Here is a 13,976-nt window from a genome sequence, read left to right as displayed (position 1 = left end):
TAATCTAGGAGCTGGCTCCTAGATGTTAGAGCCGGCTCCACCTTCCTTTGGAGCCGGCTCTAAGGTAGAAAGAGCCGGCTCCTCCTCTTCTTGGAGCCTGCTCTTCTCCCCTTAGTTGCCGTCGTCCGTTCTGCTGCTTCTTCTTCGACTGCGGTGTTTTCCAGACCTCTGTAAGGTTCTTAATGGTTGTTCTAGGGTTCAATCTTAGTTCTAGGGTAATCTTAACCCACTGATATGCAACCACGATCTGAACTAGACACCAGTCTTACAGCAACGATTACATAATTTCTGATAGCAACTTTAGACAACTTACAACAGATTTATTCCTGAATTTTAAATACTGTACTAAATACATGTTCTAGAGTTTAATCTTAGACTCAGATCAATTTCAAGGCCTTTATTCGCATTACCAACCTCCGTTAAACAAAACTTAAAAGTAAACAACCAGAGGAACAAATAATAGAAAAACATAAGTTCATGCAAAACAGTTAATTCAACCGGATCAAATAAAATCATATATGCATAGAAGACATGTTATTATGTTTGTTTAAAACCATTTTAGCCTTTATTTAATCCCTGGAGTCTAACTAGGCATGTACAGAACACGAATTAACAGGAAACAGAAGAACAGAGACTTGCCTTGGAGTTTCAGATTTGAAACTCTAATTCCACAGTTTCTGTAAGATACGTTTGTGTCCTAACAGCAAGTCTGCACCTCCAGTGCTTTAGTTCAACCTAGAAACACCCCATGCCTTCCTCTTTGAATTGCTTTAATAATCAACCAAGGATACTCTGCGTTTCTCTCTAACTCCTCCCTCTGTTTCTCTGAGAAATTTATTTGTTTGCAACCCTAGGTAGAATGTACATATGTATATTTATAAACTTATAAACCCTAAACCCTAATTCTAGTTGTATTCCGAGAATAAAACATCTTAATAGGCAAAATAACAAGGCGGCTACATCTTGATACCTAAAACCCTAAGTCACGATACACCAACTCCCATAAACCATGAATTTACTATATTAAACAATTATGTAATTACAGTAATTAATAACAGCCAATTAATACACGTAAATAAATAAATAAATAAGATTAACAAATAATACAACACTTAATTCAAATAAGGAAACAAAACAATTAAAATTATTTAAGCAACCATAATTAATCAATGAAAAACAAAATAACTAAGTCACATAACTAAATCAATTAATCAATGAAAAAATAAAATTAAATATCCAATCCTATCCTTTTGAAAACTAGGGGTATTATATTCTTCCCCCCTAACAAAAGGAATTCCGTCCTCGGAATTAACAAAACTCTGAATTAAGGACTTTACCTAATTCATTTCCGTTTTCGTGTGGCACAGCTTCATTAGATGAGCTCCACCAATTTCCACCATATCCAATAATATACCATGTATATATAAAAAAAATAGCATATTTGTACAACTCCTAGATTGTATCTATCAACGATCCAACCATACCCAATATTTGGCGAAGGGTAATGATCACTATTCCTCCATGTTCCATAGAACAGACGCATAGAATTCTTATACATGCAGCACTTTAACAAGTTGGTAACGCTATAGTACAAGCAACTGCCTAACTCGATTAGAAAAATCCGTGAAAAGGCAGTGTAATACAGAAAACTAACCTTCCTCCAAAACAACCATTTCCTGATAGAGAACTGTTATGTACGAGTTCAACTATCTACAAAATCCGATTGCTGCCTCCAACCCATACACACTCCTTACTAAAAGAGAGTATGTTTCTCCAATGTATCCTTATATAAAGTCAAGGTATTATCATATAACCTTGCTTCCAGGCCGGACCAACCAGTGAGAGATCGACACCACCTACTATCCAAAATCCCAGATATTGTTACACGAACCCTTTTGTGCTAACAATAGCACAAATAATATCTGAAAAGCTAGGTAACGCTTCCAATTACCCATGCCAGCCTAGGATAACTCCTAAGCATATTTGCCGTGATTTAAATATAATATCACGATCACATATCCCGTCCAGAGATGCGAAGCATAGTTGTTGCTCCAACACCTTCAGAAGACTCCTTGGACACAGCACCGGTTATCTTCTATATTGAATAAGTACAGGCTATAACTCCGTTATCAACGCAATGGAGAACGGATAAGAAGCGCCAAAGTAAACACCACTATAGTGTAATCCTTAAGCGAACTTGTTCTATCCACTATTCTTAAACTATATGGAATTAAAATTCCAACTAATGTTAGTAACTTCTACCAACCATCCCCTCCTGTTTAGTCCTACTCCTATCTCGATATAGGAAGTGGCTAAAAACCCCCAGTGATATCCAAGTATTAATTTTCCACCTTGTTCGCAGATGATACATTTAGAAATAGCGATATACCTGTCTCTATCCATACCAGCTCACCAAGACGAACCTGATAAGTCGTACTATACTCCTATCCATTTAACTGTAATGTATAATTTATGAATTTTACACCTCTGTCACTTTGACCTTACTAGAATCAGAAAGACAACCACTCCTCCTCCTTCAGTATCCTAAACTCATCGGAGTAAGGTACTACCTCCTATGGGGTCAGCCCAAACATTCAAAGTTAATCGCCTCCATTTTCCTGGTAATGGCAAGTGTTATTATTTTCTCATGCGAAAACTTAACTGACTTTCCAAAATAATCCACCGAAGGTTTAATTACCATAACGGTTGATAAAATCAGCCTTCTCCCCAACACCTCCACTAGACGCAAATTAATGCAAAGTGTGAATCACCACACCTGTCCATCTAAGCCATCTCGTGATCTGTACTATTCGTAGGAATTGATATCTTACCAGTTCTAAAATAGTCAACACAAAGCTGATTTAATTGTATCAGTTACCCAGAATCCTGATCCCTGTGTAGAATCAGCAATCTCTCATCTAGATCCGTGGAAACTACTCGGTCAGGCCCGCTCTAGCACGAGAAATGGCCACAAGGATCTAATGATTTCTGACGGTCCATCTTGATTATTTACTAGATATCAGACTTTGCGACAAAGCATTATGTCCCTCCTCCTACTTGCCTCCCAACTTGTCTAACGACAGTATCCCTAGTCTGGTAACACCAGCTCCCATATTTAGATGTTTGATCACACCCTTAGGAACCAAATTCTTGATTAAGGATAGACTGACGAATAGTTAATCCCGTCTTCTATCCTCAATTGGTGACGTTCCTACAAGTACCTAAACCAGTACCAAAATCCTCCCGCTGACTTGGGAACACCCGCGTTAAGTTTCTGAGAAGATATTCAGCCAAGTCATTTCTTCCGACAAATGTTACAGTCTATCCAATGATTCTTTATCGTTTGACTCGAACCACTAGGTTACCTATCCCATCCCGAAAACGTATTATAACTACACATGTCTAGGTTCATCAGATTAGCTAAAGTTAGATATACTTACCAAATCCTATGACCACATGCCCAAAATCCTAGCGTAATTAATGCTATTTCTCCAAAATGGTAGTTGACTGTTCACTCACTTGTGTCCCCAACTAAACCGTATTTTCGATCCTGAATATTTAACAAAAAGGAAACACATAAAGCACACACAATAAAACACGATAGAACCCTACGTAAAACATCATTCCTCCTAGCAAAGAAAATCTCCTTTTAGCAATCAACTTTACCTGATTGGTTCACAATCTCCCTTTTACAGTTTCGGAGGTAATCACCCAACCTTAAAACATAACTCAAAACCAACTCCATTTGCCTCAACAAATGCCAAAGGCTTAACCTTCATCCTCCTTATACACAGGATACAAACCGTTTAATGTAGCTGTATAAAGCAACTTAGATCGTCGAAACCTAATCCCCATACTCCCCAGAACGTGCTATATAATATTTGTTTCGTTCTGAGAAAAACTTCATCCGATTCCCAAACCCCTGAAGAGTTCCCTTTATCTACCTCGTTTAAAGGTAGTACACAAGGTTAACTATATGTAGGTCAATCCACACCAACTCTATAAGTATCGTTCACTATACGATTAGCGACCAAGATCACTCTCGCGTGATCCTTAATTTCCAAGATTCATTACCCTCTTTCTTGGGTATGTTGAAATCTCCTCTACTAGAATCCTCCGTGGACTCCCATTCCTCGGTTGTCTCTTTTACGAGAACCACTGAAATCATGTTGGTCTTGTTATGCCGTGAGCTAAAACGTACACCTATATCCCTCTTTGGCTTATACTTCTAAAAGTAGCGCCAACCGAAACTAAACCTTCAATCCCAAGTTTTGCTTCTGATCGAGAACTCGATAACGTACTCCTCTACTCCTTCGGTCTGATTCGCTGTCGCCGTGGACCCCATCCTCCTTCTAGTGTCAACCATTCCATAATTATGGAATATAATTGACATCAACTGCTCCTCCTAACGAACCGTAAAAGAGTACAATGAATCCTAATATGGCTCTAAGTTTTTAAGAGACGCAACGCGGAAGACTTCTAACGAAAGACACTCCTAAGGACACTAGAACCTGGAGTGCTCTGATACCAACTGTGATACCCCTCGATTCTAGAGCCACGGGTGATCAAGTCCGAGCACAGATCCGAGGGATACAAAACAATTAATATGTAAACAAGCAGAAATAAAACTGAATTAAGAACAAATTAATAATACACTGAAAGAAATCTAACAAAAGAATCCTCAAACTTGAAATAAATAAATTAATATGATTTAAAACCGTACAACTCGGGAATCCACCTAGTGGACCCTAATCCCAAATCCTTGAATAAATTTACAGAATTAAAATCCAAAATTTAAAATAGAAAAGAAATCCTATGTAACCAGAAGAGTGAGTGTCTGTATCTGCATCAACACGATCCAGCTCTAAGAGTGGTACTGTCGAACACCTGAAAAAAATAATAGAGTGGGTCAGGCCCACATGCAAGTCCTGATCTACTACGATCCAAACAGTAATCCGATACGCAGATACATCCTAGAAAGACTCAACAATATCTAGAGTAGTCCATATATGTATTTATAGTACACACTATAGGACGCTCGCTAGTCCAGTAGGTCTGTCTCAGCCTGAATAGAAGGTAACACGAAAATACGCACCCTAAGGTGGGCATGAGTACCTAGACCTACCAGGGAACAACACCTATATCCAGTTATCCATCCTAGGCGATATACGCGCCCTAACCATGGTCCTGAGATTCAAACTCATACCATGGCATCATATATTATATATATATAATCCTTATACTCCTAATACAAAATATCATCCATCTGTATATTGGTCTGATATATGTATAACAAATCAATCCTGAAATCATAATAGGTCATTTAATTTATTTGATTGACATGACACAAGTAGGTGATGGACTTAACCTTTATGGTTAATCCATACCTTAATCCAAATTAGGTAGGACTTAGTGTTTTGAACTAATCCATTCCTAATATAGGTAGGTCTTAGTGTTTTGAACTAAGCCATCCCTAATATGACACCGTCCCATAACGGTTCATATATATCCATATAAGTAGGACTTAACCTTTTTATGGTTAATCCAACTCATTCCAAATTAAGTAGGATTTAGTATTTGAACTAATCCATACCTAGTATGTCACCGTCCCATACCGGTACATACAATCCTCCAGTTCACATAGTTATTAACACAGTATAATTATTTATCAACCACATCCCAGATAAGCATAAATATAGTTTAGCACGTATACAACCAATTTATGCATCTAATATAACATTTAGATATCTCATTACAATTCTTCATATATATGAAAAGACTGTACAATTAGCACCTCCAGCTAACCTAGTTGATGAAAATAGTATTAGATACTAATCAACCATAATCCATTATATGCATAATTATTACTTAATACCTATAACAAGTCAATAGGAATTACTACAAAATCCAACCATCACATTTTAACCATTTAAAATGCTAATACAAGGCGTAGTAATCCAATCCTCCATAAACTCCTTATATTGAACAGAATTTATAAAAGAAATATATCAATTAATTCCAAATTAAGAATAGATGGTTTCAAGCACTTACTATTCTTATACTTCTGTTTAGATATAATGAAACCATAAATTATATATGCCAGAAAAATTCCAAGTTCCAGTAAATGGTTTGAATGTTCAAACAGTTAGCAACACCTGATTTTTTCCTTAAATTTAATTTGCTCCAATCCTTAACCCAATCATGGATTAATATTTTCCATAGTATAACGGGTTTATTCCAGAACCAACAACAATTTAAAACAGCCTACACAAAGTTCCAAGAACCTATACAGACCAAACAGTGCACAGAAACAAAATTTGGTGCGTTCAATTGAGAGCAGGCTCATTCAAAACAAAGAGCCTGCTCTATTTTTTCAAAAGAGCCTGCTCAACTAATCTAGGAGCCGGCTCCTAGATGCTAGAGCCGGCTCCACCTTCCTTTGGAGCCGGCTCTAAGGTAGAAAGATGTGATAACCCTCAATTCTAGAGTCACGGGTGATCAAGTCCGAGCACAGATCCGAAGGATACCAAACAATTAATATGTAAACAAGCAGAAAATAAAAATAGAGTTAAAAAGAAAACTTAATAATAATACGCTGGAAGAAAACTAAAATAAGAATCCTCATACTTGAATTAATAAATTAATATAATTTTAAACCGTACAACTCGGGAATCCACCTAGTGGACCCCTAATCCCAAAACCTTGAATAAATTTACATAATTAAAAACCAAAATTAAAGTAGAAAGGAAATCCTATGTAATCGGAAGAGTGAGTGTCTATATCTGCATCAACACAATCAAGCTCTAAGCCTGGTACTGTCCAACACCTGAAAAATAATAGAGTGGGTCAGGCCCACATGCAAGTCTTGATCTACTACGATCCAAACAGTAATCCGATACGCAGATACATCCTAGGAAGACTCAACAATATCTAGAGTAGTCCATATATGTATATATAGTACACACTATAGGATGCTCGCTAGTCCAGTAGGTCTGTCTCAGCCTGAATAGAAGGTAACATGCAAATACGCACCCTAAGGTGGGCATGAATACCTAGACCTACTAGGGGACAACACCTATGTCCAGTTATTCATCCTAGGCGATATACGCGCCCTAACCATGGTCCTGAGACTCAGGCTCATACCATGGCACATATAATAAATATATAAAGTCCGTACTCCTCCTAATACAGAATATCATTCATCTGTGTAGTGGTTTGATATCTGTATAAAAATAAATCCATTCTAAAACCATAGTAGATCATTCAATTCACAATTGATATGACACATGTAGGTGATGGACTTAACCTTTATGGTTAATCCATACCTGAATCCAAATTTGGTCAGACTTAGTGTTTTGAACTAATCCATTCCCAACATAGGTAGGTCTTAGTGTTTTGAACTAAGCCATCCCTAATATGACACCGTCCCATACCGGTTCATATACATCCATATAAGTGGGACTTAACCTTTTTATGGTTAATCCAACTCATTCCAAATTAGGTAGGATTAGTGTTTTAACTAATCATACCTAGTATGTCACCGTCTCATACCGGTACATACAATCCTCCAGTTAACACAGTTGACAGAAATAGTAGAATTAACTATCAACGCATTCCAAAACAATCATAAGTATAGTTTAACATGTGTGTCACTAAACCATGTCTCGACAGAAAATTCAGAATCCAAGTTTCAGTCTATTAAATTGATAAAACAGGTTTATGCAATTTTGCTTATCCAAACAGTACCCTGACTGATGCACTTTATGTACAGATTTAAGCATCAGTTTAACCCAACTAAGCATACACATTATTGAATAAAAACATGCTTAAAACACAGTTGTAAAACATAATCCAAAACTTAAGACCATGCAAAAGCATCAAATCTCCTCCAAACAGTGTCCTAACAGAGATATACAACAGATTTAATTGTCCGTTAATTCCAACCAAGCATACCTATAATTCAATAACAGAATGCTTAAACCTTAGCTACACAACATAATTTAAAACTTAGGGTCGTGTACAGGCATCAGATTTCTAAAACAGTCTGCACTTCAAATCAGTGGTTTAATCTTTCACATACAGCCCTTGTTTAAACTTATGTTAATTCTATCCTCTATTCTAGAATATAAGCTTGCTACTCCATTATTTTATAAGTCCTAAGCAGTATATTACATCATTCAATAGCCTTTAAATAGTTTTAGAAACTCAGATTTAACCAACCAGACCATTTAAAACTCAGTATACATGATATTTAAGAGAAAGAGAAGGCTCTGTGTTTCAAAGAGCCTTCTCCAAATAAGTAGAGCCTTCTCCACTCAAGTAGAGCCTTCTCTAAATAAGTAGAGCCTTCTCCACTCAAGTAGAGCCTTCTCCAAATAAGTAGAGCCTTCTCTACCCAAGTAGAGCCTTCTCCAAATAAGTAGAGCCTTCTCCACTTTAAGTATACGTCTGTTCTTCTTCTGTTGTCTTCTCCGACTCCGGTGGTTTCTAGTCATTGAACTTAGTTTTATTTCCAGGTTTAAGATCCCATCCACATCCAAAGTAATCACAAGATAGAGTTATATAAACAAGAATTTAATTAAACATCAGTTTGTAATGCAACGACAATCAGTTTGCAATCTACCGCTTTCCTTAGACTTATTTTGCTCCATTCTTATGCTTAATAATGGATTAATGTTTTCCATAGTATAACGGATTTATTCCAGACCCAACAACAATTTAAAACAGCCTAAACAAAGTTCCAAGAACCTATACAGACCAAACAGTGCACAGAAACAAAATTTGGTGCGTTCAATTGAGAGCAGGCTCATTCAAAACAAAGAGCCTGCTCTATTTTTTCCAAAAGAGCCTGCTCAACTAATCTAGGAGCCGGATCCTAGATGCTAGACCCGGCTCCTCCTCTTCTTGGAGCCTGCTCTTCTCCCCTTAGTGCCGTCGTCCGTTCTGCTGCTTCTTCTTCGACTGTGGTGTTTTCCAGACCTCTGTAAGGTTCTTAATGGTTGTTCTAGTGTTCAATCTTAGTTCTAGGGTACTCTTAACCCACTGTTACGCAACCACGATCTGAACTAGACACAAGTCTTATGGCAACGATTACATAACTTCTGATAGCAACTTTAGACAACTTACAACAGATTTATTTAGTAAAACTCAAAACTGTTTTAAAATCTTGTTCTAGGGATTAAACTCATTCTCAGAATAATTGTAAGGCATCCAATCTTATTACTAATCTCATTAAAATAGGCTTAAACGTAAAAGACATAGATAGCAGAAAATCAACCAGTATGCAAAACAGTTAACTCACTGAGATCAAATAAATTCATATATGCATGGAAAACATGTTATTATGTTTGTGTCAATCCGTTTTATCTTTTATTAAAACCCTGAAGTCTAACCAGGCATGCACAGAACACGAATTAAGGGGAAAGAATAGAACAGAGACTTGCCCGCAATTTTAGAGTTTGAAACTGTAAATCACCGTCTCTGTAATATGTTTGGTTCCTAAATCGCAAGTCTGCTCCTCCAGTGCCTTGGTTCAACCGAAAAACACCTCTCCTTCCTCCTTCTTAGTCCAAACTTAATCCAGACCAAAACCTAGACCTCCTCTCTTTATCTTCCTCTCTGTCTCTCAATATCTCACTGTATCTTTGTTCTACCGAAAACCTACGTTTTGTTTTGTATTGTTTTAAACCCTAATCCACTGTAATATACATATATATAGGTTTAGACATTAAACTCTAATCCATAAATAACCCGGCCCATATGTAAACCTAGGTTACAAATCAATGACGGCTGCCTATGAAAATTATAAACCCAATGAAAAGCTATAACAGTCACGTTGAGAACCAACTAAATCAACTATCACAAAATTAATCCAATAAAAATAATTAAATAAAACAATTAACTCAATCAAATTATTCAAGTAAATAATTAAAACAAATCTAAGTAAATCATTTATTTAAAAATAAATACACACTTAAACAATTAAACAAACCAAAACACATAGCTCACATATTAAAAATGCAATAAAACTCAAAATTATCAAAATTAAATTCCCATTCTATCCTTTTGAAAACTAGGGGTATTACAAAAGAGCCGTCTCCTCCTCTTCTTGGAGCCTGCTCTTCTCCCCTTAGTTGCCGTCGTCCGTTCTGCTGCTTCTTCTTCGACTGCGGTGTTTTCCAGACCTCTGTAAGGTTCTTAATGGTTGTTCTAGGGTTCAATCTTAGTTCTAGGGTAATCTTAACCCACTGATATGCAACCACGATCTGAACTAGACACCAGTCTTACAGCAACGATTACATAATTTCTGATAGCAACTTTAGACAACTTACAACAGATTTATTCCTGAATTTTAAATACTGTACTAAATACATGCTCTAGAGTTTAATCTTAGACTCAGATCAAGTTCAAGGCCTTTATTCGCATTACCAACCTCCGTTAAACAAAACTTAAAAGTAAACAACCAGAGGAACAAATAATAGAAAAACATAAGTTCATGCAAAACAGTTAATTCAACCGGATCAAATAAAATCATATATGCATAGAAGACATGTTATTATGTTTGGTTAAAACTATTTTAGCCTTTATTTAATCCCTGGAGTCTAACTAGGCATGTACAGAACACGAATTAATAGGAAAGAGAAGAACAGAGACTTGCCTTGGAGTTTCAGATTTGAAACTCTAATTCCACAGTTTCTGTAAGATACGTTTGTGTCCTAACAGCAAGTCTGCACCTCCAGTGCTTTAGTTCAACCTAGAAACACCCCATGCCTTCCTCTTTGAATTGCTTTAATAATCAACCAAGGATACTCTGCGTTTCTCTCTAACTCCTCCCTCTGTTTCTCTGAGAAATTTATTTGTTTGCAACCCTAGGTAGAATGTACATATGTATATTTATAGACTTATAAACCCTAAACCCTAATTCTAGTTGTATTCCGAGAATAAAACATCTTAATAGGCAAAATAACAAGGCGGCTACATCTTGACACCTAAAACCCTAAGTCACGATACACCAACTCCCATAAACCGTGAATTTACTATATTAAACAATTATGTAATTACAGTAATTAATAACAGCCAATTAATACACGTAAATAAATAAATAAAAAAGATTAACAAATAATACAACACTTAATTCAAATAAGGAAACAAAACAATTAAAATCATTTAAGCAACCATAATTAATCAATGAAAAACAAAATAACTAAGTCACATAACTAAATCAATTAATCAATGAAAAAATAAAATTAAATATCCAATCCTATCCTTTTGAAAACTAGGGGTATTATATTATTCCCCCCTAACAAAAGGAATTCCGTCCTCGGAATTAACAAAACTCTGAATTAAGGACTTTACCTAATTCATTTCCGTTTTCGTGTGGCACAGCTTCATTAGATGAGCTCCACCAATTTCCACCATATCCAACAATATACCATGTATATATAAAAAAATAGCATAGTTGTACAACTCCTAGATTGTATCTATCAACGATCCAACCATACCCAATATTTGGCGAAGGGTAATGATCACTATTCCTCCATGTTCCATAGAACAGACGCATAGAATTCTTATACATGCAGCACTTTAACAAGTTAGTAACGCTATAGTACAAGCAACTTCCTAACTCGATTAGAAAAATCCGTGAAAAGGCAGTGTAATACAGAAAACTAACCTTCCTCCAAAACAACCATTTCCTGATAGAGAACTGTTATGTACGAGTTCAAATATCTACAAAATTCGATTGCTGCCTCCAACCCATACACACTCCTTACTAAAAGAGAGTATGTTTCTCCAATGTATCCTTATATAAAGTCAAGGTATTATCATATAACCTTGCTTCCAGGCCGGACCAACCAGTGAGAGATCGACACCACCTACTATCCAAAATCCCAGATATTGTTGCACGAACCCCCTTGTGCTAACAATAGCACAGATAATATCTGAAAAGCTAGGTAACGCTTCCAATTACCCATGCCAACCTAGGCTAACTCCTAAGCATATTTGCCGTGATTTAAATATAATATCACGATCACATATCCCGTCCAGAGATGCGAAGCATAGTTGTTGCTCCAACACCTTCAGAAGACTCCTTGGACACAGCACCGGTTATCTTCTATATTGAATAACTACATGCTATAACTACGTTATCAACGCAATGGAGAATGGATAAGAAGTGCCAAAGTAAACACCACTATTGTGTAGTCCTTAAGCGAACTTGTTCTATCCACTATTCTTAAACCGTATGGAATTAAAATTCCAACTAATGTTAGTAACCTCTACCAACCATCCCCTCTTGTTTAGTCCTACTCCTATCTCGATATAGGAAGTGGCTAAAAACCTCCAGTGATATCCAAATATTAATTTTCCACCTTGTTAGTAGATGATACATTTAGAAACAGTGATATACCTGTCTCTATCCGCACCGGCTCACCAAGACGAACCTGATAAGTCGTACTATACTCCTATCCATTTAACTGTAATGTATAATTTATGAATTTTACACCTCAGTCACTCCGACCTTACTAGAATCAGAAAGACAACCACTCTTCCTCCTTCAGTACCCTAAACTCATCGGAGTAAGGTATTACCTCCTATGGGGTCAGCCCAAACATTCAAAGTTGATCGCCTCCATTTTCCTGGTAATGGCAAGTGTAATTATTTTCTCATGTGAAAACTTAACTGACTTTCCAAAATAATCCACCGAAGGTTTAATTACCATAACGGTTGATAAAATCAGCCTTCTCCCCAGCACCTCCACTAGACGCAACTTAATGCAAAGTGTGAATCACCACACCTGTCCATCTAAGCCATCTCGTGATCTGTACTATTCTTAGGAATTGATATCTTACCAGTTCTAAAATAGTCAACACAAAGCTGATTTAATTATATCCGTCACCCAGAATCCTGATCCCTGTGTAGAATCAGCAATCTCTCATCTAGATCCGTGGAAACTACTCTGTCAGGCCTGTTCTAGCACGAGAAATGGCCACAAGGATCTAATGATTTCTGACGGTCCATCTAGATTATTTACTAGATATCAGACTTTGCGACAAAGCATTATGTCCCTCTCCCAACTTGCCTCCTAACTTGTCTAACGACAGTATCCCTAGTCTGGTAACACCAGCTCCTATATTTAGATGTTCGATCACACCCTTAGGAACCAAATTCTTGATTAAGGATAGACTGACGAATAGTTAATCCCGTCTACTATCCTCAATTGGTGACGTTCCTACAAGTACCTAAACCAGTACCAAAATCCTCCCGCTGACTTGGGAACACCCGCTTAAAGTTTCTGAGAAGATATTCAGCCAAGTCATTTCTTCCGACAAACGTTACAGTCTATCCAATGATTCTTTATCGTTTGACTCGAACCACTAGGTTACCTATCCCATCCCGAAAACGTATTATAACTACGCATGTCTAGGTTCATCAGATTAGCTAAAGTTAAATATACTTACCAAATCCTATGACCACATGCCCAAAATCCTAGCGTAATTAACGTTATTCCTCCAAAACGGTAGTTGACTGTTCACTCACTTGTGTCCCCAACTAAACCGTATTTTCGATCCTGAATATTTAACAAAAAGGAAACACATAAAGCACACACAATAAAACACGATAGAACCCTACGTAAAACATCATTCCTCCTAGCAAAGAAAATCTCCTTTTAGCAATCAACTTTACCTGATTGGTTCACAATCTCACTTTTACAGTTTCGGAGGTAATCACCCAACCTTGAAACATAACTCAAAACCAACTCCATTTGCCTCAACAAATGCCAAAGGCTTAACCTTCATCCTCCTTATACACAGGATACAAACCGTTTAATGTAGCTGTATAAACCAATTTAGATCATCGAAGCCTAATCCCCATACTCCTCGGAACGTGCTATATAATCTTTGCTTCGTACTGAGAAGAACTTCATCCGATTCCCAAACCCCTGAAGAGTTCCCTTTATCTACCTCGTTTAAAGGTAG

The sequence above is a fragment of the Cornus florida genome, unplaced genomic scaffold (genome assembly GCF_030987335.1).
Source record: "Cornus florida cultivar Cherokee Brave unplaced genomic scaffold, ASM3098733v1 CherokeeBrave_3.0.0_Hap2_Chr02, whole genome shotgun sequence".
NCBI classification, from domain to species: domain Eukaryota; kingdom Viridiplantae; phylum Streptophyta; class Magnoliopsida; order Cornales; family Cornaceae; genus Cornus; species Cornus florida.
This window is presented reverse-complemented; position numbering follows the sequence as displayed.